Source organism: Castor canadensis, chromosome X (assembly GCF_047511655.1).
Source record: "Castor canadensis chromosome X, mCasCan1.hap1v2, whole genome shotgun sequence".
Lineage (NCBI taxonomy): Eukaryota > Metazoa > Chordata > Mammalia > Rodentia > Castoridae > Castor > Castor canadensis.
Window position 1 is genome coordinate 15,235,826 of NC_133405.1, and position 24,425 is coordinate 15,260,250.

Sequence of the window (24,425 nt, forward strand, 5' to 3'; positions counted from 1 at the left end):
TTTCTGTCGGTGAGATGAGTCTCCTGTAAGCAACAAATTGTTGGATCTTCTTTTTTAATCCATTTTGTCAAATGGTGTCTTTTGATGGGTGAATTAAGTCCATTAACATTAAGCGTTAGTACTGATAGGTATGTGGTGATTCCTGCCATTTAGTTATCTTAGTTGTTTGAAGGTTTGATTGTGTGTACCTAACTTGATGTTACTCTCTACTGTCTTGCTTTTTCTTATCCTGTGGTTTGGTGCTGCCTGCCTTTTCATGGTTAAGTTGGGTGTCACTTTCTGTGTGCAGGATCCCTTGCAGAATCTTTTGTAATGGTGGCTTTGTGGTCACATATTGTTTTAGTTTCTGCTTATCATGGAAGACTTTTATTGCTCCATCTATTTTGAATGATAGCTTTGCTGGGTAGAGTATCCTGGGGTTGAAGTTATTTTCATTCAGTGCCCGGAAGATCTCACCCCACGCTCTTCTTGCTTTTAATGTTTCTGTTGAGACGTCTGCTGTGATTTTGATGGGTTTACCTTTGTATGTTACTTGTTTTTTCTCTCTTACAGCCTTCAATATTCTTTCCTTAGTTTCTGAACTTGTTGTTTTAATGATGATATGTCGTGGAGTAGTTCTATTTTGATCTGGTCTGTTTGGTGTCCTGGAGGCCTCTTGCATTTGTATGGGAATATCTTTCTCTAGATTTGGGAAATTTTCCATTATTATTTTGTTGAATATATTACGCATTCCCTTCGCTTGCACCTCTTCTCCTTCTTCGATGCCCATGATTCTCAAGTTTGGTCTTTTGATGGAGTCAGTGAGTTCTTGCATTTTCTTTTCACAGGTCTTGAGTTGTTTAATTAATAGTTCTTCAGTTTTTCCTTTAATTACCATTTCATCTTCAAGTTCTGAGATTCTGTCTTCTGTTTGTTCTATTCTGCTGGATTGGCCTTCCGTTTTGTTTTGCAGTTCTGTTTCGTTCTTTTTTCTGAGGTTTTCCATATCCTGGCTGTTTTCTTCTTTATTGTTGTCTATTTTTGTCCTGAGTTCATTTATCCATTTATTCATTGTGTTCTTTCTTTCACTTTGGTGTTTATACAGTGCTTCTATGGTTTCCTTTATTTCTTCTTTTGCTTTTTCAAATTCTCTATTTTTATTGTCTTGGAATTTCTTGAGTGTCTCCTGTACATTTTGGTTGACCCTATCCAGTATCATCTCTATAAAATTCTCATTGAGTACTTGTAGTATATCTTCTTTTAAATTATTCTTGTGGGCTTCATTGGGTCCTTTGGCATAGTTTATCTTCATTTTGTTGGAGTCTGGATCTGAGTTTCTGTTCTCTTCATTCCCCTCTGGTTCCTGTACTAATTTTTTGCTGTGGGGAAACTGGTTTCCTTGTTTTTTCTGTCTTCCTGTCATTGTCCTTGGTGTTGTTACTGTCCCTGTACTGTGTGTAATTAAGTATTTTCTAGCTTGTAATAATAACAATGGCAATATTGAGAATGGAAGAGTGAGCTGAGATGGAAAGCAAGAAGTTAAAGAAAAGGGGAAAACAAATATACAGACAAGAGGGAGAAAGCAGAACAAGGTATCAGACAAGAGAGTTTCAAAGGTATAAACAGAGAGTGTTAGTGTACTAATCGACAGTAAGCTGAACAGACAATAGAGAGACAGAGAGAGGATTGAAAATCAAAGATAAAAAAATAAAAAATAAGTATATGAAAGTAATATCTATATATAAAAATGAATTAAAATAAAATGGAAAATAGAAAATTAAAAAAAAAAACCAAAAAACTTCCAAGTTTATATGCAATGCAATTTCAGTCTTAATAATTTGGATGTCCGTCTCAATCTCCAGTCCTGGAGTTGGTGCCTCAGATGTTGTTCTGTAGTTGTCTCATCAAAGGGGATGCATAAAGTAGAACAAAACTACACTCACACACACACAGAAAAAAAAAAAAAAAGCCCCACCAAGTGTCCCCAGTTCAAATGCAATACAGTTTCAGTAAGTTTTTCGGCTTGCAGGTGTAATTCGGTTGTTCTCTCATCAAAGGTAGGGAGAAAAAGAAAAAAAAGCATCTGGAGGCAGTTCTGAGAGTGGTATCTGCAACTGTGGCTCGCCTGCCTGCTGCTCTCAGCCTGTAGCTGGCGGCGTTATTTATGCAGATCTCTGGGGTGAGCTAGCACTCACCTGGTCCCACAGGCTTTGTTTGCTCAGAGTTCTCCTGTGCAGGGGCCTCTGCTACAGGCTTTCCCCTTTCCAAGCACTGGGAAAGGTGACACTGCCCCGCGTTGTCAGGCCTGCGTGTTTATTTACAGTTCACGTGGGAAGTGGGTCTTCCCTCCTCTCACAAGCGTCCCCGCTCCTGGTTGCTGGGCGCGCGCCCCTCTCCCCCCAGAGGCTCTCCGGCCCACCCGGCTTGTTTATTTACAGTCCCGGGAAGGATTCCCTTCCCCCAATCTTCAGCGCTCAGGGCGCCCCACCCTCTTTCCAGCGTGTCTTAACTGTTCTTATTGCTTAGTACTCAGTTTCTCTTTTTTTCCCGGGTGGAGGTCAGTCTGTCCAGGGGGCTATGCTGCTCTGGCCCAGGCTTGTCTGTGGGGCTACCGCGGTACCGCGAAGCTCACCTGGTCCACGTCTTCCCAAGCCGTATGGGCGCCGGCCACTGGCAGCCCCGGGGGCCCTCCTCTGTTCTCCGTTTAACGTGAAGTGGAGATTCTCTGAGCCGGCTGGAGATGTGGAGGAGTCAAAGTTATGCCTTTTCTTGGTGATTATGCCTGCAAAGTGTGTCTCCAGCGTCTCTCCAAGATTTCACTATAGGAGGGTCGCTTTCTGCTTCCTACCTCTAGCCGCCATCTTGGAATTCTCCTGCAGTTAGTTCTTGTTCAGGCAGCAGGTTTATCTCCATGTTTCTCAAGTCTTTTATATTTTTCATGATTCCTCCCCTAAGGAGTGTTTTTAGATACTTTTCCCAGTTGCCCTCCATGAAATTTTACTATGAGAGATATGGTGCATACCTGTTTTTGTATTGTGTGCGTATCTGTGCTTTATATACAAGGATAAGTGTAAGGCTTACTTAGGCTCTTTATAATGTGCTAGATTAAGAAAGACTAACAAAGTTAAAAATTAAATTAAAAAATAAAAAATCCGTTAAAAAAAGAACTTTTTGTGTATTTCCTGAGTAACTTTTAATGCAATTTACTTACTTGAAAATTGTGATGTATCAAGTTATATACATAGACAATCAATTTATAGAAATATATAGCCAGCCATCTGTGACTCAGGCCTATAATCCTAGCTACTCAGAATGCAGACATCAGGAGGTCCTGGTTTGAAGACAGCCTGGGCAAATAGTTTGTGAGACTCTATCTCGGAAATAAAAACCAATCACAAAAAAGGGCTGGTGGACTGGCTCAAGGAGTAGGCCCTGAATTCAAACCCTGGTACTGCAAAAATGAAATATATAATTATAGCAATGTGATCAAACTTTTCAAAAATCATTCAAAACTGCCATTTCTCCAGAAAGTAAAACAAATGGAAAACATTAATTTCTTATAAATATTTTTAGTCAACTCTTAACTATTGCTTAATATGGGGAAATGACTTCTGTTTTAACCAGCTGCTAGATACTCATTCAGTCACACTGACAGTTTTCTTTTCACTTAATTAATGATGGGTTGAATAATGTTTTTACAATCAAGCATCAGATACAAACAACAAACAACAAAATATAAACAATATTGGCCGGCAGCCAGTAGGCACACAGTAACCATCTCTTCATAGTTTCTAGAATGATCAATCGAGAAAATATATCCAAGTTATAGGTATCTATTCATTGTAGTTTGTAGCACTAATCTTCCATACATTTTGTGTATCATCTGTGAATTGAGTGTCAATACTACTTTTAAGATACCCACCATTGCTGCATTTGCCATAGATCTATATGAGGGAGAACATATGATTTTTGGTCTTTTGAGCTTGGCTGACCTTGCTCAGAATGATGTTCTCCAGTTCCTTTGATTTACTTGAGAATGATAAGATTTCATTCTTCTTCATGGCTGAGTAAAACTCCATTGTGTATAAATACCACATTTTCTGGATCCATTCATCAGTAGTGGGGCATCTTGGTTGTTTCCATAACTTGGCTGTTGTGAATGATGCTGCAATAAACATGGGTGTGCAGGTGCCTCTGGAGTAACAAGTGTTGCATTCCTTTGGGTATATCCCTAGGAGTGGGATTGCTGGATCATATGGCAGGTCTAATGTTTAGATTTTTAAGAAGTCTCCAAATTTTTTCCAGAGTGGTTGTACCAGCTAGCATTCCCACCAGCAGTGGATTAGGGTTCCTTTTTTCCCACATCCTTGCCAACACTTGTTGTTGGTGGTGTTTTGAATGATGGCTATTCTAACGGGGGTAGGAGGTGGAATCTTAGTGTGGTTTTGATTTGCATTTCCTTTATGGCCAGAGATGGTGAGCATTTTTTCATGTGTTTTTTGGCCATTTGAATTTCTTCTTTTGAAAAAGTTCTGTTTAGTTCATTTGCCCATTTCTTAATTGGTTCATTGATTTTAGGAGAGTTTAGTTCCTTAAGTTTCCTGTATATTCTGGTTATCAGTCCCTTGTCTGATGTGTAGCTGGCAAATATTTTCTCCCACTCTGTGGGTGGTCTTCAGTTTAGAGACCATTTCTTTTGTTGTGCAGAAGCTTTTTAATTTTATGAAGTCCCATTTATTCATCCTTTCTCTTAGTTGCTGGGCTACTGGGGTTGTATTGAGGAAGTCTTTGCCTATACCTATTTGTTCCAGAGTGTTTCCTGCTCCTTCCTGTAGTAACTTCAGAGTTTTAGGTCTGATATTTAGGTCCTTGATCCATTTTGAGTTGATACTAGTACAGGGTGATAGACATGGATCTAGTTTCAATTTCTTGCAGATGGGTAACCACTTTTCCTAGCAACATTTGTTGAAGAGGCTGTCTTTTCTCCATTGTATATTTTTGGCACCTTTGTCAAAAATGAGATGGATATAGTTGTGTGGATTCATATCTGGGTCCTCTATTCTGTTCCACTGGTCTTCATGTCTGTTTTTGTGCCAGTACCATCCTGATTTTATTGCTATGTGGTTGGACTTGTATCACAAGAAAAGGGGAGAGCACATACGGGAAATATGGGAATAGGTAGAAAATCCAAAACACGAAAGCGTTTGATGTCCCCACTCCAGAGGAACTAATACAGAAACCTTAAAACGACAGGTTATCGTGAGCAGGGGATCAGGAACCAGTGTAAAGATCAGTTAGAGTTGAATCAATGTGGATTGCAACACATGGGTACATGAAAGCAATAGTAGGAATCTTTCTGTATAGCTATCCTTAACTCAGCTAGCAAAAATGCTTTGTCTTTCTTATTATGCATATGTCTTTTCTTAACAAAATCAGTGATAAGGACAAAATGGGACCTGCCTGAAACTGAGGGAGGGGAAGGGTGGGATGGGGGCAGGGTGCAGAAATGACCCAAACAATGTATGCACATGTGAATAAATGAACAACAAAAAAGCAGAATCTGATCAAAAATGAAAAAAAAGGTTTTTTTATATTTACACTTTCCTGTGCTCTTTATTTTCTTCATGCAGACATAGACCTCGAACTGGTTTTACTTCTTCATATTCTGAAAAACCATCTTAATTGTTCATGTGTTTATCTCAAAAGTTTTTATGTCACCTTCATGATTGAAGTTACTTCATCAGGTTAAGAAACAAGTATTGACTTTGTGGCATTTTAAAATGTGGTTCCATTGTCTTTAGGCTTCCATGATTCTTTTGCAATGAGACATTCATCCGTTGTTCTTATATAAGGCTGTTTTCAAAGTTTGTCCTTTATCTTTTTTTTTTGAATACTTTGGTTATGATATATCTAGATTTTGTACTTATCCTGACATGTACTCAGTAAGCTTCTTAGTTTTATGGCTTGAGATTTTGAATAGCTTGAAACTTTCTTGGAATATACATGTGTGTATTTATTTGTGTGTATGTGTACATTTATGTCATTCTCCTTTTTCTATACTGAGACACCAATTAGGTGCAAATAAGTCCATCTAAATATTTTCATTTGGATATTTACTTTTTTGTTTACATCTGTTAAAAGGTAATTTTTAAATTGCTGCCTTCTATGTGCTTCAGTATGATTATTTTTATTGACATGTTGCTAGTGATTTCTTCTGTTAGCTTATTTTGATGTTAGTCCAATTCAATAAAGTCTGCATGATATATGAGAAAAAAATAAATAAAAGAGACTGTTAAGAAAATGAAAACAAAATAAATGCTTCTAAAAGTTGCTAGGTAGTGAAACTTAAAGCCTGTTAAACATATAACACAAATATATGGCTGTAATATTTTTAGTTATAAAACTGATTAAACTGTCTTAAAACTGGTCAAAAAAAAAGATACCTAAGAAAACCCAACAAGAGAAATTAATTCTTTAGACTTTTTGTTGTATAGAGTTGAGCTTTAGAGAGCCACAAGCCACTGTAATGTATAAGGTTTTTTCTTTTTTTTTTCTTTTGGTGGGACTGGGGTTTGAACTCAGGGATTCATGCTTGCAAAGCAGGCACTCTACCACTTGAGCCACTTCTCCAGTAAGGTTTTTCTGTACGTCTGTCCCTAAGAACCATTTTTCACCCTTTAGAGTCTATACATCAACCCTATTCAGAGTGCATGGTTTATCTGCTTATGCCCCCTTAGGAGTCTTAATTCCCTAACATACAGGGCCAAGGACAGCTGGATATTAAAGGGTATGGACAAAGGATCAAGAAAGATTAAGGGCATGAATCATTGCCATGAGAGAGTACTCAAGTGAAGCACTGAAGCAAGAGGTTCTGGCTATTAAAATGAGGGAGCTACACAGTGGGGTCAACAGGGTTAAGGTTTGCTCCTTGGAGTTATTTTATTTTAGTCTCACTGCATCCTGGTGTTTATCACACAGTGAGTAATTGCTATTTTATAAGTTGTCTTGTCTGCCAGCTCTGTGTAGGCATTGTCCACTTTCTTCTATTGCCAGAATCTAGTACAATGCCTGGCACACAGAAAGATCTCAGTAAATTTTTGTTGCTGGAATAGGGAGAAGGTGCTAGAGATGGACTTGGCCTACTTCATGGGTTACATGAGGGCTGGATTCTGAAGGAGAAAGGAAGTTGCACTATTTGATAAGAATCCAAGGCACCACCTCTGTGTCTACCTGAGCCCCAAGGAGGGAGTCATTGTGGATCACTGAATTTGAGAATTTGCCATTTAGATAGCAAAACTGTTTTATTTTGAAAAGTTTGAGTGAGTCTGTCTCTAAAATATAGTAGTCATTAATAAGCTTTTTTGAAGCAAATGCTGCTACTGAAGGTATTTTTTATTGGACACTCAGAATCTTCCTAATAAATGTCAATTCTTGAGGTATGGTGATCACTTTATCCTGTACCAAATGGTGTGAGGTCTGTCTGAGTTCTTGGACTGATATGTCTGAGTTTTTCTTTCTCCTTCCTTGGAAGGTTAGTAGCTATCACTTTGAGTTACTGTTAGAGACCTATTTGTAGCACTCACTCTCCTCTCTCATTTGATACTTCTAGGATGCTCTAGTGGAGATTAGTAGCCACTCCTCTATAAACTTTGTGTAAAGTTGGAGAAAGGCAATTCTCACAAAAGAGTTGAGGTTCTGTCCTGTGAATAAAATTTTTGGAAGTTTGGATATGGGTGTGTGCTGCACTATTGTGTATCTCTTTGAAGCCTGTTTTGCTCCTCTTCCCGTTATCAGTGTATTTTACCCATCCAGAACTGATAGGTTTTTTGCTGCATAAGTCAGTGACTAGTTCAATATTTTCTCAAGAGTTTATGAAGAATATATACATGAGGTTTATCTTCTTTTTAATGGGCCATCTAAAATTCCTTTACTGAGGACTCAGCCTTGAATAAGGCACTACAGATTTGTAATTCATATGAAAAGTAACCTACAAAGGATCTGGGTTGTTTTACATATTGTGGACATGTATCTGCTTAGATAATCTTATCAAGTAACACCATCCAAACAGTGTTTTTAAAGAAGTGCTAATTAACATTTGGTTTGGGAAATGTAATTACCTGAATGGGAATTTTGACCTAGATACTCAGCTATTATTTTTAGGGCATTTTAAAGTTAAACACAGTTTTCTTTCATCACACATACTAGCCAGATATAATATGAGTTGCTAACCCTTATAAATGTGAGCTCTGTAACTTTTTGGCGTTTTTGAAGATCGAGTCTCTTTGTCTATTTAACAAAGTAGTCTCCATGTAACATGGTGTGTGGTCCCCCTTTTGATGTCAATTCCATGTTTCTAATTTAATTTTATGTCTTTAATCTCATGTATTCCAGTAGTCCATATTATGCAGATAGGTCTAGAAATGGAAAACCTTTGAAATGGTGCAAATTAATGATGTGTTAGGTATCACAATTTGAAAAAAAGCAATGTGAGCATTCTGAAAGAATAAAGGGAGAATGAAGAATGGCAGAAAAGTAGAGAGAAATAGAATCCTGAAGGGAAATAATAGGGTTTTGTAAATCCATCATCAAATCACCCAGACTGACAGCAGAAAAGGTCAAGGCGTTTTAACATTGCAGGAGACTAAGTCCAAGTTGCCTGTGAAAAGTAATGATGTTTTGAGTAACTCAAAATTGTACTTAAGATTTGATATTGGGGACAAAAAGGAATCACAGCAGGACTCCATGCCCGCACTTCACTGTCTGACAAATCCTTATGTTCTGGACGGGGGTTCGGAACCTGTCAGGCCTGACCCCATGATTGTCTCCATACTTCCCAGCATCCAGGCCTCTGGGGGGATGCAGGACCTGTTATGCAGACACAACTGATGTTAGAAGCATACTCATTACAACTAATAGCTCAAGCACAGGTTTCCAAATGTGGGTTGGGCTGAACCTCCCTTACCTTTCAGTATGGAAGATGGATATACAGTATTTGCTTGTTGTTGATTTTCAACAATGCCTCTTGATCATTTGCCATAATATTTCATGGGTTTTAAAACCAGTGGCCACTGGCACTAGAAAGCCCAGTTATGCTAGCAGAATTCTAGATCAGCTAGTTGGGAAGGCATCTTTAGGGTAATTTTATTCAGAATCACTCTATCCTTTTTCTTCATTTGTGTAGGCTGCATATGACAAACGTATTCTCTCTCTGGGAAATGCTATCCCCATTTCTGAGAAACTTCAGCATTAAATTATAATCCCTAAGTGTAAGGAGGAGATTCCTGGATAGCATGTGAAATTTTACCCTGAATACGCAGGTGTGTGTTCTGTATGGGCCTGGCCACATGGATGTGGGTGAGGGAACAAGGAAAAACGGGGGCAGAGCAGTAGTAGGAGGAAGGCAGGGACTGAGATGGAAAACTGTTACCATCTGCTGCTGTCTTTCATTTCCCGCCCAGTCCCTCCCACTGGGTTAGTAACTGCCTGAGAAGACAGCCGCCCCATACCAGCACACTTCATCCTTCTGTGAAGGAGCCCCTACTCCCTTCTGCCTTTGCAGGAGGCAGAGAGGATTGTCTCATGGGCCAGGCCCCTGTTGGGTACCATACACTTTCACAAGGCTCTTAGATCTGGACTGAGTAGTGCTCTCCCTTTGCTGTGCATTCATGTCCACTTAGAACATCCCTTTGCAGGTGTAATCAAGTTAAGATGATATCACACTGAATTAGAGTGAGCCTTAAATCCAGTGACTGGCATCCTTGTAAGAACAGAGTTGGAGGCAAACACAGACTTACAGGACCACACAAAAATGGAGGCAGAGACTCGAGTTATGCAGCTACAATTGAGGAATGCCAAGGATTGCTGGTAACCACTAGTAGATGGAAGAGCCCTCTGAGGAAGCATGACTCTGCTAAGAGTTTGGAATTTTAGCCTCCAAAACTGAGAGAGAATTTATTTCTGTTGTTTGGGGTTTTCCCCATTTGTAGTTTTGTTATGGTAGACCCAGGAAACCAGTATGCTCTGACAATAAGGACTTAAGACAGCACTGGCAGGTGGATAATCTTAGATACCCTCCATCTTTTCTTTGTTTTCTTTTGGAACAAGGTCTCACTATGTAGCCCAGTTTGTCTGGCCTTGCACTGTTGATCCTCCTGCCACAGCCTCCCGAGTGCTGCAATTATGGGCATGTGCCACCATGCTCAGCTCTTCCATGCCTTTTATGTTTGAAGATTTTTTTGAGGAAGTGAGGGCTTATGGAGGAAGTCTTGTCTTACTTGCAGGACAGACATTTATGAGCACCTATGATGGTCTGTCTACATGGAGGATTACAGATGATGAAGTGTGGCCCTTACCCTTAGGAAGCTCCCTGTAGTCTGTGACGCTGCCGGTTCCTCTGTGTTATGAGGGGCGGGGAGTAGAAGGGGGCTAGACAAGGAGATTGAGTTCCCAACAGGCTCTGTAATGCTAGGCTGCTTGTTCTCAACTGCCTTCATCTGCTCGCAGGCTGTGTTGGTACTTTTTTTGACATCTTTTCTTGATTTGAAGAATAGGAATCATTCTTCCAATGTGAGGAAATTCAGATTGAGTTGTACCCAGCTTCCCTCATGTGGGTCCTTTCTGATCTTCAGAAATTGAGTCAACAATAGCTTAATGTGTGAGAAGGTATCCAGGAAGACTCCTTGCCTCCCTTTGTAACCCAGTTTGGACTCCAACTCTTGATCCTCCTGCCTCTGTCTTCAAATTACAGCCTCCAGTGCCTATTTTAGGGAGTCTGCAAAGTCTTACCTTTTCTAATTACATGTGTTTGTAAGACTTGAGTTTCTTCCCAGCTCAAACCACCTATTATAAGTGGAATACAGAAGCAGACATGAAAATCCAGCTGTTGTCCATTATGCCAGACACTAAAAAGATTTGCAGAAATACAAAAGAGTGCTGCTCTTACCTGCATTTCTGACTGTTCTGAAAAAATATAGTCATTTTTCATGAACATCAAAGGGTGACTCTTTGGGGGGGAGCAGAAAGCAGGAAGGGAAGAGAGAAAGAAGAGGGTGGTGGAGGGATGAATGTGATTTACTGTGTGAAAACAGTGATAGAACTCATTAGAATTGTAAAAAAAGGAAGGGGGAGAAAAAGGAGGAGGGGGAAAAAGCAAGAGTAATAGAAGGAATAAATATGATCAAACTGTATTACATGCATGTGTGGAAATGGCATGATGAAATTCCTTTGTACAAATAATATATTCTAATAAATAGTTATTTTCATAAAGATATTTGTTATTATGTTAATAAATTATTTATCTGAACATGTAGTAGGTATATTATTATAGATTTTAAGCGAATTAATGCCTGATTATTTTTAGAAGTTCACTTTTCATTTCTAATACAATAAATATTGATAAATAGAGCCCACATCATTAAAAGCTCTTTGGCATATTCAGGGATTTTTTTTCCTCTAGAAATTGTTATTGTCTTCTGTTACCTCTGTTATTTTTAAGATTCTGAGATCTTTTTAGATCTTTCAGATCTTTCAGATTTTAGGATCCTGAAATTTTTAAGCTCCTGAGACAGTTGCTGGGGGGACTTTGATACTTTGATACTATTCTAACATTTGTGAAATTCTCCGCCCCCCCACACACTAAATTGTGGGGCCATGTTGAACATCTTTTCAGCAGGAGAGTGATAGGATATGACTTGCACAATGCTGAGGAAAGATTGGCCAGGGGTACTAGGAAGAAAACCACTATAGGAGTCCAGGCAAGAGAGGTGAGCACCTGACAAGAGCCATGGTAGTGGGAAATAGAGGGAGAGAAGTGATCCCACTTGAAAGGTCATCAGCAAAGGAGATCTGGTCTTAGCACTTCATTTCTCACAAGATGTGGATGTGAACTGCCCCTCAAAAGGGAGTTCTCAGGCAGTGCTTCAGAGGGAAACAGCTTGTCTCCAGGATTCCTGGCTGGGCTGCGGCAGGACACTGTCCAGGTAGAAGGAAAGGGTTTCCCAGGGCAGGGATGGACCCCAATTCAAGTGTCTTTTTCACTTTTTCCATTTGTACCAGGGTAACACATCTCATTAAATATGTAAGACTGATCTACATGGGTTTGATTATAGAAACTAATTTCTAAATAATGAGAAAAGAGTCCTTTTCATACAGGCCAGAGGTGGTTCAGGTTTCCATAGCCAGTGGCTCCCAGTGGGAAGAGTGAGATTATAGTGAGGCTAGCATCCACTAGTGAGAACAGAAAGGGCAGGTATGGAGGGAGCATGCAGTCTGTCAAGCCATCCTTCACTTGGTTTTGGACTGAGTGGGCCTCAGTTAGGGGGCCGATGGTCTGTGGATATGGCCACTAGGAAGAAAATGTGGAGGCAAGCAGGGACAAATTTGGGGTAACAGGTGCATAACTGCTAAGCAAGAGGAGAGAGACAGGCATTTGAGCCTGAGACCACAGTAGAAAGCAGCTAAGAAGGCTGGATGGATTTATGTGATCAGCGATCATGAAAAGTTATTAAGGCTGGAAGTCGCTGGGGACCAGATTTTTTTTTTTTTTGAGACTGGGCCTCACTATGTAGCCCAGACTGACCTTAAACTCGTGATCTTCCTGCCTCAGCCTCCCAAGTGCTAGAGAAACAGGCATGTACCATCACACCCTGTTTGGGATTTATCTTGATTCAGCTCCAATCTAAGCCCAGAGCCTCCAGCCCTGACCTGGGTTAGTGCCTACCTTGGATGGAAATAGCCTCCAGCACCTAGAAGAGTAGCTCTTTATTTAGGTTAGCTTGTCTTCAAGTCCAGAGAAAATTTGGAGATAATCACATCCAAATTGGAGAGAATGGGGGAGGAACTGTCAGTTCTTTCACTAAGAGCTTCCCTTGCAGTGAGGTGTCCTCCACAGCCGGAGGAAGCCAGCAACACATGGAATGTACTAATATAGCCTTTTGAACTGTATTAAACTGTATTTGAATGTCACTAATCCAAAATTAGTGCCCATTCAGATGGAACCAGGGCTGTAATGTTTATTTTTGTAACTAGGTTATTTATTTGTTAAAATTTAACATGCATGTTACAGCTGCTGTGTGGCAACCTATCCATGTCTAGGAAGCATGGCACATCTATAAATGACCATAGGCACCCTGCAGATGACTGTGGAAGCTGTGGGGATCTCCCAAAATACCAGGCCTATTAACCATGAAACGAATCATGTGGAATCAACAACCCAGATCACCAAATAAATATCCAAACATAAATGAACTTAGAAACTGCTTGCTCCCTTTTCAAAATCTCTAAAGCATCATTTTCAGAGGTGAGTTTCCTCTGAAAAGGCCCTGGAGCCTTCTAATCTCATGGGATCCTTATATTGTTTATCTTTTTTATCAAACTTCCAAGGTAGTGTTTACCTTACCAAGTCCTATCCTTCACAGCATGTTGTTACATTTTGTTGTAAGTGTCCTTAGACAATTCTCCAAATGCCCAATCTCGTCATTAAAAAGTCTATCAGGACCTCTGCTTGAGAATGTTTCTTTAGCCATTAGTTCATGCTAAATGTGGATAATAACAACCACTACCACAATTAAAATAAGTCACATTTGATTGGTGCTTATTCTGTTCTTTTTGTACTACCATTTGATCTTTACAACAATCGTTGAGAGAGGCATTATTTTTGGCTGTTCTGCAGATGTGCCAAAAACCAAGGCTCAGAGAGGTAATAGCAGTTGGTGAAGGTCACATAGCTTTAAAGTGACCAAATCAGGAGTTGGACCTAGGCAGTCCTTGTTCTCTCAAGCATAAAACATATCTACAAACCAAAAAAGCATGTATTCCCTTAAGAATTAGAGAGATGCACTGTTTGGTTGCAGATTTTGAAGAACCATGTACTAAAGTTTTCTTGGACAGAGTGCTTTGTTACTCTCTGAACATTCATACCTTATCTATTTTTATTGTCTGCAATGCCATTTATGTTTTTATATGGTAGTAATTTTATCTTTTCCTTTCTGTGAGCTGTCATTTTTATCTACAGAACCTGTAGCCAATTATCTGTGCTATTTTCTCACTTGACAACTAAAATATTGACAATAAACATCTCAGTCATTGCTTGCAGCGTAGAAAAATGTGGTGAAACACATTTATCATAACTCAGTTTTGGAAACTGTCTTAATATTCAGGTGACAGATGCACCTGTAAAGAACTGGTTTTTGCATCATCAACTTAGGTCTCACAGAAAGAGTGGAGCAGACTCACTTTGCCTGTGGATCTTCAAGCAGATCATGTACCTGAGTGCTTTAGCCCTTAAATGTCTTCAGTTTGCCTGAACTCTAGGGACTTCTTTTTCTGGTCCCCAGACTAATCAGTGTGAAGTCCCAGATTGTATCAACCTATGGCCTTATATTTATAGAGCTTAATGTGATTTTGACTGCATTCTCAGATACTTGCTTTGAGCAATTAAATATTTACTGAGTACTTGCTATATGCCTACTAGGAACCAGAGTACTGAGGAGGATAGATATGTTCAGGGCTCAGCAAGAAGGCCAATGTAGCTGGACTGCAGTGAGCATAGGAGAGTGATGGGAGAGAAATCCCTGAGCTAGAGGGGAGTGACATTGTGGAGAGCAACAGTTTTTTATTTCATGCCAAGTGTGTGAGAAGCCATCAAAGGAATGACATAACATGCAAGATGTTTTGACTGGATCCGTTTAATTGTTACTCCCCCACCCCATATATACATACTTCCAGGCTGCTCCAATGAAGTAGGTTGTAAAGAACAAAGGGGAAACAAGGAGATGATGACCAGAACCAGGGTGACCATGTGGTGGAGATAACATCAGAATGACTTAATACAGAAGAGATTTGAAGGAGGGCAAGGATAGAAGCAAGGACACCCATTACCCAGCTATTGTATTAGACCCTGTATTAGTTACTTTTGTGCAGCTGTGATCAAAATACCTGAGATAACAACTTAAAGGATGAAAGATTTATTTTGGCTCACTGCTTTAGAGGGTTCAGTCCATGGTCCTTGGCTTCATGTGCTTAGATAGAACATCATGGCAGTCGGAGCTTGTCGTAGGGGAGAGCTGTTCACCTCATGGCAGACAGGAAGCAGATATATTTATATCTATAAAGAGAGTGGGGGAAGAAGGGACCAGGAGTAGAATACAGCCTCCAAGGAAAAACAAGTAGTAACCTACTTCCTCCAGCTAGGCCCCTCCTCCTAAAGTTTCCATAACCTCCAAGATAGCGCCACCAGCTGGGGACCATGCATACATCACAGAAGCCTAAGGAAGACATTTCATATTCAAACCGTAACAGATCTGTTAAGAATCTGGAAAAAAAGAGGATATTCTGAGCTTGAGTGGGGGTCTGGGAACGGAGAGGTTGTAGTCCAATCTAATAGAACACAGAGCTCACCTGAAAAACTGACTAAAGCGTAGGACATAGGGAATGAGGATAAGGGAGGAGTCAAGGATGACTTGCGTGAGAGGTTGTAGCAACTGGGTAATGTCACTGGGAAGAGTAGATATAGAGCAGCTTGGTGGTAGCATGGGTGAATAACTACAGTTTGAACTGGGGTTAATTTAGAAAAACCTGAAAGGGTTTTGAGAAAAAGAGTAGATCATTAGACATTCAGATTTCTGACCCAGTCTGAAGCTGTGGATTTAGGAGTTGACCAGGAAAAAGATAAGAATGGACAGTGAAACCATGGATTATTGATAAGCTTGTCAAGAGCTGAGTAAGAAAAGGGCATGATCCAAGTTGAAGAACATTACTTTTCTTTCTTTTTCCGCAGTGCTGGTAATCAAACCCAAGGCCTTATGCATGCTAGGCAAATGCTTTACCACTGAGCTATATCTCCAGTCCTTGGTTCTTTGAGACAGGTTGTCATTATGTAGTTTAGGCTGGCCTCAAACAAGCTGATCTCCTACATCAGCTTCCTGAGTGCTGGGGTTATAGGCACCACACCTGGCAAGGAACAGTACATTTAAAGGCCAGGAAGAGTAGAATTGACACACAGAAACTGAATATTTAAACAGGTAGAGGGAAAATTAGGAAGGCATACTTCACAAAAGTCGGGTGTAGAGTGTTTCAAGAAGAAAGGAGTGCTAAACAGCAATCACTTTGCTTCCGGGCCTTTGCATACACAAGTCCCAGTGCCTAGACCTCTTTTCTTAAACTTCATTGAATATTTCCCTTACATTGTACCTTATGTTGTTTATACCTAGTGACTAATGTGGTGCCTGACACATAGTTTTACATGGGCATTTGTTCAATAAATGAATTAATAGACTTATAACAGACCTACAGAGATGAAAGGTTTTATTACATTTAGTTTATCATTTTCTTCAAGGTACATATAAACCATTTTTAAGATAAGAAAGAAAACATTTTCCTTTTTCAATCACCATTGTATAACGTTGAAAGCCTGAACATTCTTGGTCCCTTTAATTGGATGCCCTCCTTTATTTAGTTTAATTTTCAACACTGTAAGTAATTTAACACTTCGTTTAATAGACTCTCTTAAAATGCTGATATTTTGTTGGGCTTTGAGTGATCTACTCATTCCAGGTAACTGCTTTTGTGTGCGCATGAGGACACATAATTCGTGCTTGTTTTTTGAACCCTGAATATTTCATACAGTTCTTTGTAGACAGTAAGGTACTCAGTAAATATACCTTTGCCTTACTTGCTTAGCAGTGTGCTGATAATTAGTGTGAATTGGTATGGACACACTCAGGTTTAGAATCAGAATACCTGGATGGAGGTCATGCTCTGTCCTATACAAACTGTGTGGCATTGGCAAGCCATTTGATATCCTTGAATCTCAGTTTCCTCTAACCAGAAATGGGAGGATTATACCTGTCTCAAGAGGTTACCATCAGATAAGGTCATGCCTAGAAGAGTGCTTTGAAAACTGGCAAGGTTATCTGCGTGGAAGGGATACTTGTTAGGGAATCCCAGCCGGAGCAGTATGAGGCCGGGTACATGATCGTCACCTAGTCTGTGCTGTTTTTTACTCTGCCCTGTGTCTCACAGATATAAAGATTTTATTAAGTGAGTTTTGATAGTCGCCTCAAGCTCCCATGAACTTGAGTCACTGTGGAGGGAGTTGTTCATATGAAAATGGCTGAAGGGCTATGGGTCACAGACCTGCTCTTTGACCCCAGTGTTGGCTGCTATCATCTGACTATTTTTCCCTAGATGCAGAAAGAGCCCTTAGGTTGGGAGGGAGGAACTACTGCTTTGCTTCATCCTTTTTTTTCCCTGATGCTGGGGATGAAATCCAGAGCCTTTCTCATGCTAGGCAAGTGCTCTACCAATGAGCTACATCCCTAGCATTAAGTTTTGTTTTTGTTTATTTTTTTGAGACAGGATCTTGGTATGTAGTTCAGGCTGGCCTTGAACGTGCAATCTTCTTGCTTCAGACTCCTGAGTGCTGGGATTATAGGCACAATCTTGTTTTTTTTTTAATTGGGCTCAATTTCTTCACTCACTTTCTTGAAGGCAGTGTGTGATATGGTTAAGAATATGGGCTTTGTAGTCTAGGAGAAGTGGGATTGAATCTCAGCTTTTCCACATATTGGGTACTTGGGCTTGACCAAGTGACTAAACCCTTCTAACACTCAGTTTCCCCGTCTACAATGATCCTGTAGTATGATCAGTACTAAGCATTGTGGAACGTGCAGAAAAGAGTTGACATACCAAGTCTGTGCTTACATGATTGTTCCTTGGCTGACATCTGGGAATTTGGACTTCAAGATGGTTTCCACCATTCTCTAAATGACAGGGTACCTCATGGTGCCTGAACCGTTGATATAAACAATGTGGTATCACCTGCTTTCATTTGGGGAGTCTGGACTTTGGTATGTGCTTGGCACAAAGTACTTACATGATCAGCTTCCCCCCAAAATCCTTGGCAGTGAGTTTAATGAGCTTCCCTAGTGGATGGCATTTCTCATGTGCTATCACAGCACACAAAGCATGCTTTGTGTGACTTCCCTGGAAGAGGACTCTTGGAAGCTCACATCTAGTTTCCCCTACACTTTGCCTATGCTTTCTCCTTTGCTGATTTTGTTTTGTATGGTTTTGTTGTGATAAATCATAGCTGTAAATGCAATACTTTGCTGACTCCTGTGAGTCCTCATAGGGAATTATCAAATCAGGGGGTGATCTTGAGATCCTTGATATATGGACATAGATCTAAGTGCAAGACACACCCTTGGCCCTTCAGAAAGCTCACACTTTAGTTAGAAAGCCCAATACATAAACATGTAATTACAATATAGTGCATGAGGTTAGTTCATGGGGCTTCAGTAACACCGAGGGGGAACGTCTACTCCAACTCTGATGGGATCAGCTGGAAAGCTTTTTGGAAGAGTCAACATTTGATTTGAATCTTCAAGGGTAATTAGAACTTAGATATGTGAAGCAACAAGAAACAACATTATATACCTTTGAAGTCAAACATGAAGTAAATCATTTCAGATTTGACTCACTCCTTTAAAAAATGTTTAATAACACTATGCTCATTCACTCATGCCATGTGGGCTGAGGACTTAAACCACTCTGTGCCGTGTATCATGGTCCCAACAGTGAATGTGAAAGTCCTTGCTTTCAAGGAGGGTCTGGCAGTTTATGGGTTGAGTTGTGAGGAAATCTCAGTGTAAGGCAGTGAGCAAGAAGGATGTGAGTACCTAACTTAGCCTGTGAGTGGGAAACAGGCAAAGCGTTCTGTGGGAGGTGATGTTTACACCAAAAAGCAGGTCAATTTCAACAAGGAAAGGAGAAATGCATTCTAAGAAGAGGAAAAAGCATGTGCAAAGTCCCAGTGGCAAGAGAGACTATGACGTCTTCTGAGGACAATAAGTAGCTCAATGTATCTGGGGAGTGGTAGATTAAAGGAAGTTAGGCAGGAGGTATATTTTGATAGGTAGTGAAATTAAGTCTGAAGAAACAGATGTATTGAAGAACGGGAGATAAATTGGACTAGAACACATAGGGTAGTTGTTAAGCCCGTTTGAAGACCCAACTGAAATTGGATAGCTTGAATATGAAGTGATACTAGTCCATGTGGTTCCCTGGCATCTGATCTGCCATGTTGATCTGGGGCTAGAGGTTTGCCAAGTAGGCAAAATGCTTCAAAGAAAAAGGCGGCAAAAGAGTTAAGGATATTGGCAAAAACATGATAGAAATTAGAGTCCATGATGTTCAAGATGAAAGGTAAGAGCCCCCTGATAGACTTCAGAGCCCCTTAACCCTTCTACTGTTTTAAGTACTGGAAAAGTGAGAATACAAGGTTGAGACAGGCTTCTAAGAGTCCAGTCAGTTGGACTGTTCCTGGTGAGTATGAACTGTAGCGGTCAACATGGGTATGTGGAGGTGAACATCTTCAGAAATGATGAACTAGGACCTGAAAGGCCAGAGTTGGTCTTGTTATTCACATGCTCATTGAAGTTATCTTGGGTGGAGGTGGGGTTTTCAGCAGAGAGAACTTCTAGTACCCAGGTGCCAATGCCCCCAGTGGATGTGAGAAAGTTCTCATGAGGCCTGAGGAGACAGCCACAAATAGAGGGAGTGAGCACTATAGTTGCATGGTTGTGAACCTCAAAGGATAAGTCTCAAGTATCATGTGACATGAAGTTGCTCTTCTTCCGCTAACTAAAGCTGAGTTTGACCTGCAATGGTCTCTGCTTTGGCCCTTTGAAATGTGTGCAACCTTTGAAATGTGTTACCACCTGCCTCTCTAGCCTCTGCATTTGCTCTGTTCCAGTCTTCTGGGGAGCATTTTTTTTCCTCCTGGTCCTTCAAGAACTATTCCCAGCTTGACTTCACTGAGCAGATCTGTGCTTGCCTGGGGAACCTGCTTCCAAAGGCCAAGCAGTCCTGCCATTTGAGCCTCTTTGGTTATTTACCAACAGTACTTCCAAAAGTGTGTTACATGAAAATATTACTTCTTCCATATGCTGAGCAATGAAGTGTTCCATGGTCAAATAGTGGAGATCTAGCTCTCAGAGATTTTTAATCTACATCAGTATACAACGAATCCAAGAAATTTTGCAGTCAGGAAGCCATTGTGTAACCTAGCATTTCCCAAATGTATTTGACCACTGGAGCATTTTTTCCCCATGAAGAGGTATATGATTTTTTTCTCCTTAACTAATGATCATTTGTCTAGAAGAGGTGCACATTACAACACTGTTGTATTATGATTCTACTAACAAGAGCTCTCACTATGCTTCCTACTTTTAAATATCATGAATTACTACATTTGGTTAGAATGAACACATCTAAATACTTTGTTTAGACTACCTGTCATTTTTATGTTAAGTGGCAACATTAAGAAATTTAACTAACAGCATTTCATTTTCCTTTGGAAGAATTCCCATAATTAAGATTAGAATCTACAAAAGAAAGTACACATTCTTCAGAACCCTCTTGTTCTTATTTTAATTAAAAACAACAGCATAAATTTCAAACTAATCACATTATTTACTCTTAAGATAGTCACAAAATTTCTTTGCAGATGTATGCAGATTATTCATAAAAATTGATGATATATCTGGACTTAGATACATCCTTTATAAATATCAAAAGATAAAAGTACTAAGAAAACATTTTGTGAAGCTATAATAAAATGAGAAATTAATAACGGAAATTAACAACATATTCTGTTAAATAACACCTTGATTCTGAGAGATTTGCAGAACCTAATAACCCCAGAGTTTTCAATAAGCAAAATGAACATCAACATGAGCATAACAAAATAATGTGGGATGTTGCTCAAGTGGTGCTCAGAGGAAGATGCATTACTGTAGGTGTTTATGCTGCTTAGGAAGGAAAGGTAAAATAGTGAATTAAGCTTGTACCTCCTATCTTCAAATAGGAGTAATATTAGAAGGCAGAAGTGGTAAGCAGAGGAAGTAATAAACTCAGAAGGAGAAATAAAATTCTGAAAAAAAAAGCTGATACACACTACAGCTGGTTTTTCAGCAAACTTGCTTCTGTCTGCCTAACTAAAAGTGAAAGAAAAAGCAGATTCATTAACTTAGGAATGAGACAGGAAATCTGACAACAAATGTAAAAGATTTAGAAATTTGATGAGTAGTAGCACTCTCCACTTTTTGCTATTAGATAAATCAAAGTGAGAATGATTGACTCCTTGAAAAATTACAAAATATAAAAACTCATGTAAGATTGACTCCTTGAAAAATTAGAAAATATAAAAACTCATGTAAGTTTAAATAGAAAACATGAATAAACCAATATTAGAGGAAGAAATATGTCTGCCTCTGTAGTCTTGCCATACAATTCACATAAACAATGGGTCTTTAGCCCCAACAGATAAACAGAATGACTCCAGACTTCCAGAGTTGTGCTAATAATCTTTTGTTGTCTACCATGGAGTAGAACCTATGGAATTGTTTCTCACTCTCTCTCTCTCTCTCTCTCTCACACACACACACACACACACACACACACACACACATACACACACACACATCTGCATTTATAACTTCTAATCTATATACCAATTATATATGGTAGCTATTAATAAAATTAGCTTACAGCTGATATAATAGGCTTGAGAAAGTTACACACTTGCCTAATTCATGTAGCAATAAGTGACAGACCTGGAATTTGAATCCAGATCTATCTGGATACAAAGTTCATAATCTTTATCTATGCTGTGTTTTCTACCAAAATAAAAAGTTCCTCTCATAAATGTTTTAAAAAGTTTAATTGGTCTTAGTTTACCTAATTCCTAGTTTACATTTTGAGTATGTCAATCTTCACATTGGGAAAGAGTACAAAGAAACAAAATCATAGGCCAACTTTAGTTATGGGTATTCATTATTTATGAAACTATTATAAATAAGAAATAATTCCACTTAAAAATTTATCTCTGAATGGAATTTAATCCAGAAGCACAGGATAAGATAAAATGAAAATAATTCTCACAGGAGGGATAAAAGACATTAAATAAATGAATAGAGAGATACTTGACTGCAGTCAAAAAAGACCTGGTGGGATACATTATAAGATGTGACAAATTTGCTAGCAAAATTCTCCCAGAAAAATGAGCAGGCAGAAATTCTAACTTCTTAATTGGTCATTGGAAGTTATACTGTCATGTTTGTTCCACCTTGTGCTAGTCTCTTGGTTTTATACCTATTCAGTTCCTAGCATTGTGCCTACCTCATAAAAAGTACTCAATAAGAGCCAGGTGTGGTGGCATATGACTGAAATCCAGGCATCCAGGAATATGGTGAATTCTAGGCTAGTTTAGGATGCACAGTGAGACCCTGGCTCAAATAAGCAAACAAACAAACAAAAAGTACTCCATAACTATTCGTTTGAAAGTGGTTGTTATTGCAGGATTTTGAAAATAGCTTAGGGACAGACTAGTGACTTTCTCCAAAGGCTCAAAGAATTGATGAGATGCTATAGTAGGGACTTGCCCTCATTTTTAAGCAAGTAAAGCAGGAATGATCAGTTAGAAAAGAGGATAATGTTACTGGACCTAAAAGTCTGCCTGATGATATTTTTAAGCAAAAAAGAGTTCTACCTGGACCTTTTCTTAGCATGTAGAGGACTTGGGAAGCACCACCATGAATGATCATTGGGCCACTTGGGAACTCTCCCTAATCACACTTCTTAAAGAAGTTTAAACAAGAACAGTACTCCGCTAGCTCCTTCCTTTCTGCTGCTGCCTTGAGTCTTGTTCCCTAAACAAGACATCCTCCTTTTGGATTAAGAAAATGTGGTATCTATGCACAATGGAATTTTATGCAGCCATGAAGAAGAACAAAATGTTATCATTCGCTGGTAAGTGGATGGAATTGGAGAACATCATTCTGAGTGAGGTTAGCCTGGCCCAAAAGACCAAAAATTGTATGTCCTCCCTCATATGCGGACATTAGATCAAGGACAAACACAACAATGGGATTGGACTTTGAGTACATGATAAAAGTGAGAGCACACAAGGGAGGGGTGAGGATAGGTAAGACACCTAAAAAACTAGCTAGCATTCGTTGCCCTTAATTCAGAGAAACTAAAGCAGATACCTTAAAGCAACTGAGGCCAATAGGAAAAGGGGACCAGGAACTAGAGAAAAGGTGAGATCAAAAAGAATTAACCTAGAAGGTAACACCCACGCACAGGAAATCAATGTGAGTCAATGCCCTGTATAGCTATCCTTATCTCGACCAGCAAAAACCCTTGTTCCTTCCTATTATTGCTTATACTCTCTCTACAACAAAATTAGAAATAAGGGCAAAATAGTTTCTGCCGGGTATTGGGGGGGGAGGGAGGGGGCGGAGTGGGTGGTAAGGGAGGGGGTGGGGGCAGGGGGGAGAAATGAACCAAGTCTTGTATGCACATATGAATAATAAAAGAAAAAAAAAAGACATCCTCCTTTAACTTTTGGCGACCAAAAAGAAATCTCTCTCAAGTGCCCATAATGAAAGTGCTTCTCCTTGCTCTGTACATATGCAATAGTTTAGTTGTTCCATGAAGGGTTTCAATTCCTCCTTCTTCCTATTCTCCACAGCATCAGTTTCCAAGCTGGGCTGGTTGTCAGAATACAGAGGAGCCTTTAAAAGATCTTGGTCATTAAGATTCAGTAGATCTAGAGGTGTTATATAAATGAATATATTATGTGGTATTGGGTATTATATTATCTTAAATGTTTCATTATACTCTCTTACATACATATTATATAATCTATGTAAATGTGTATACATATGTAGGAGGTGGCTACAGCTGGTCACATATATATCATGTGTATACCTATATCATATATATGTATTTCTCTGATCATTTTGCTGAAAAGCCAGGTTTGCGAAGAATGGCTCCATAGCATCAGATAGAGCACCTTCTCAGGGGAGCCCCGTCACTTAGTGAATGAAGATATTAAATTAGTTCAATGTTCAGATTGATAAGAATGTTGCCAAGCCAACACAGCTGAGTCATATGCTGAAATATGCTGCAGAGTGTCTAGTGCACACTTGAAATGGAATGGTCTCTGACCATCATCATCATTGTTGTAACTAACAGTCGTGGAACATTTACTAATTCCCACTATAATTTTAGCACTACAGAGTACCTCTGTATCCCCCAGTGACTGACTGGCATAGTGCCTCACACATAGTAGGCACTCAAGCAATTTTTTATTAAATGAATGAATGCAGTATTTTCATTCTCACAGTGACCCCATATGGTGGGCAATCTTCTTATTGTCATTTCATAAATGAGGAAGTTGAAGTAGGCTAACTTGTTTGAGGTTGTATAGCTAGTAAGCAGCAGAACTGCAGTTTTACTCCATGCCTTTGCCATGCTGAAACCCAAACTTGTAATAGGCCATCTAGCATAAAAAGCCTTTCTACCCCATGGACTAGGCAGGGGCCAGGTCAGGAAAGGCATGAATATAGACAATAGACACACCAGACAGGGTGGCACAAGCA

General features: G+C 39.6%; 1 protein-coding gene across 4 annotated transcripts in view; it reads left to right on the forward strand.

The window, feature by feature from the left end:
* The window catches only part of Fgf13 (fibroblast growth factor 13), a 539,487-nt gene that overhangs the window by 87,260 nt on the left and 427,802 nt on the right, over nucleotides 1-24,425 (forward strand). The window lies entirely within an intron of this gene.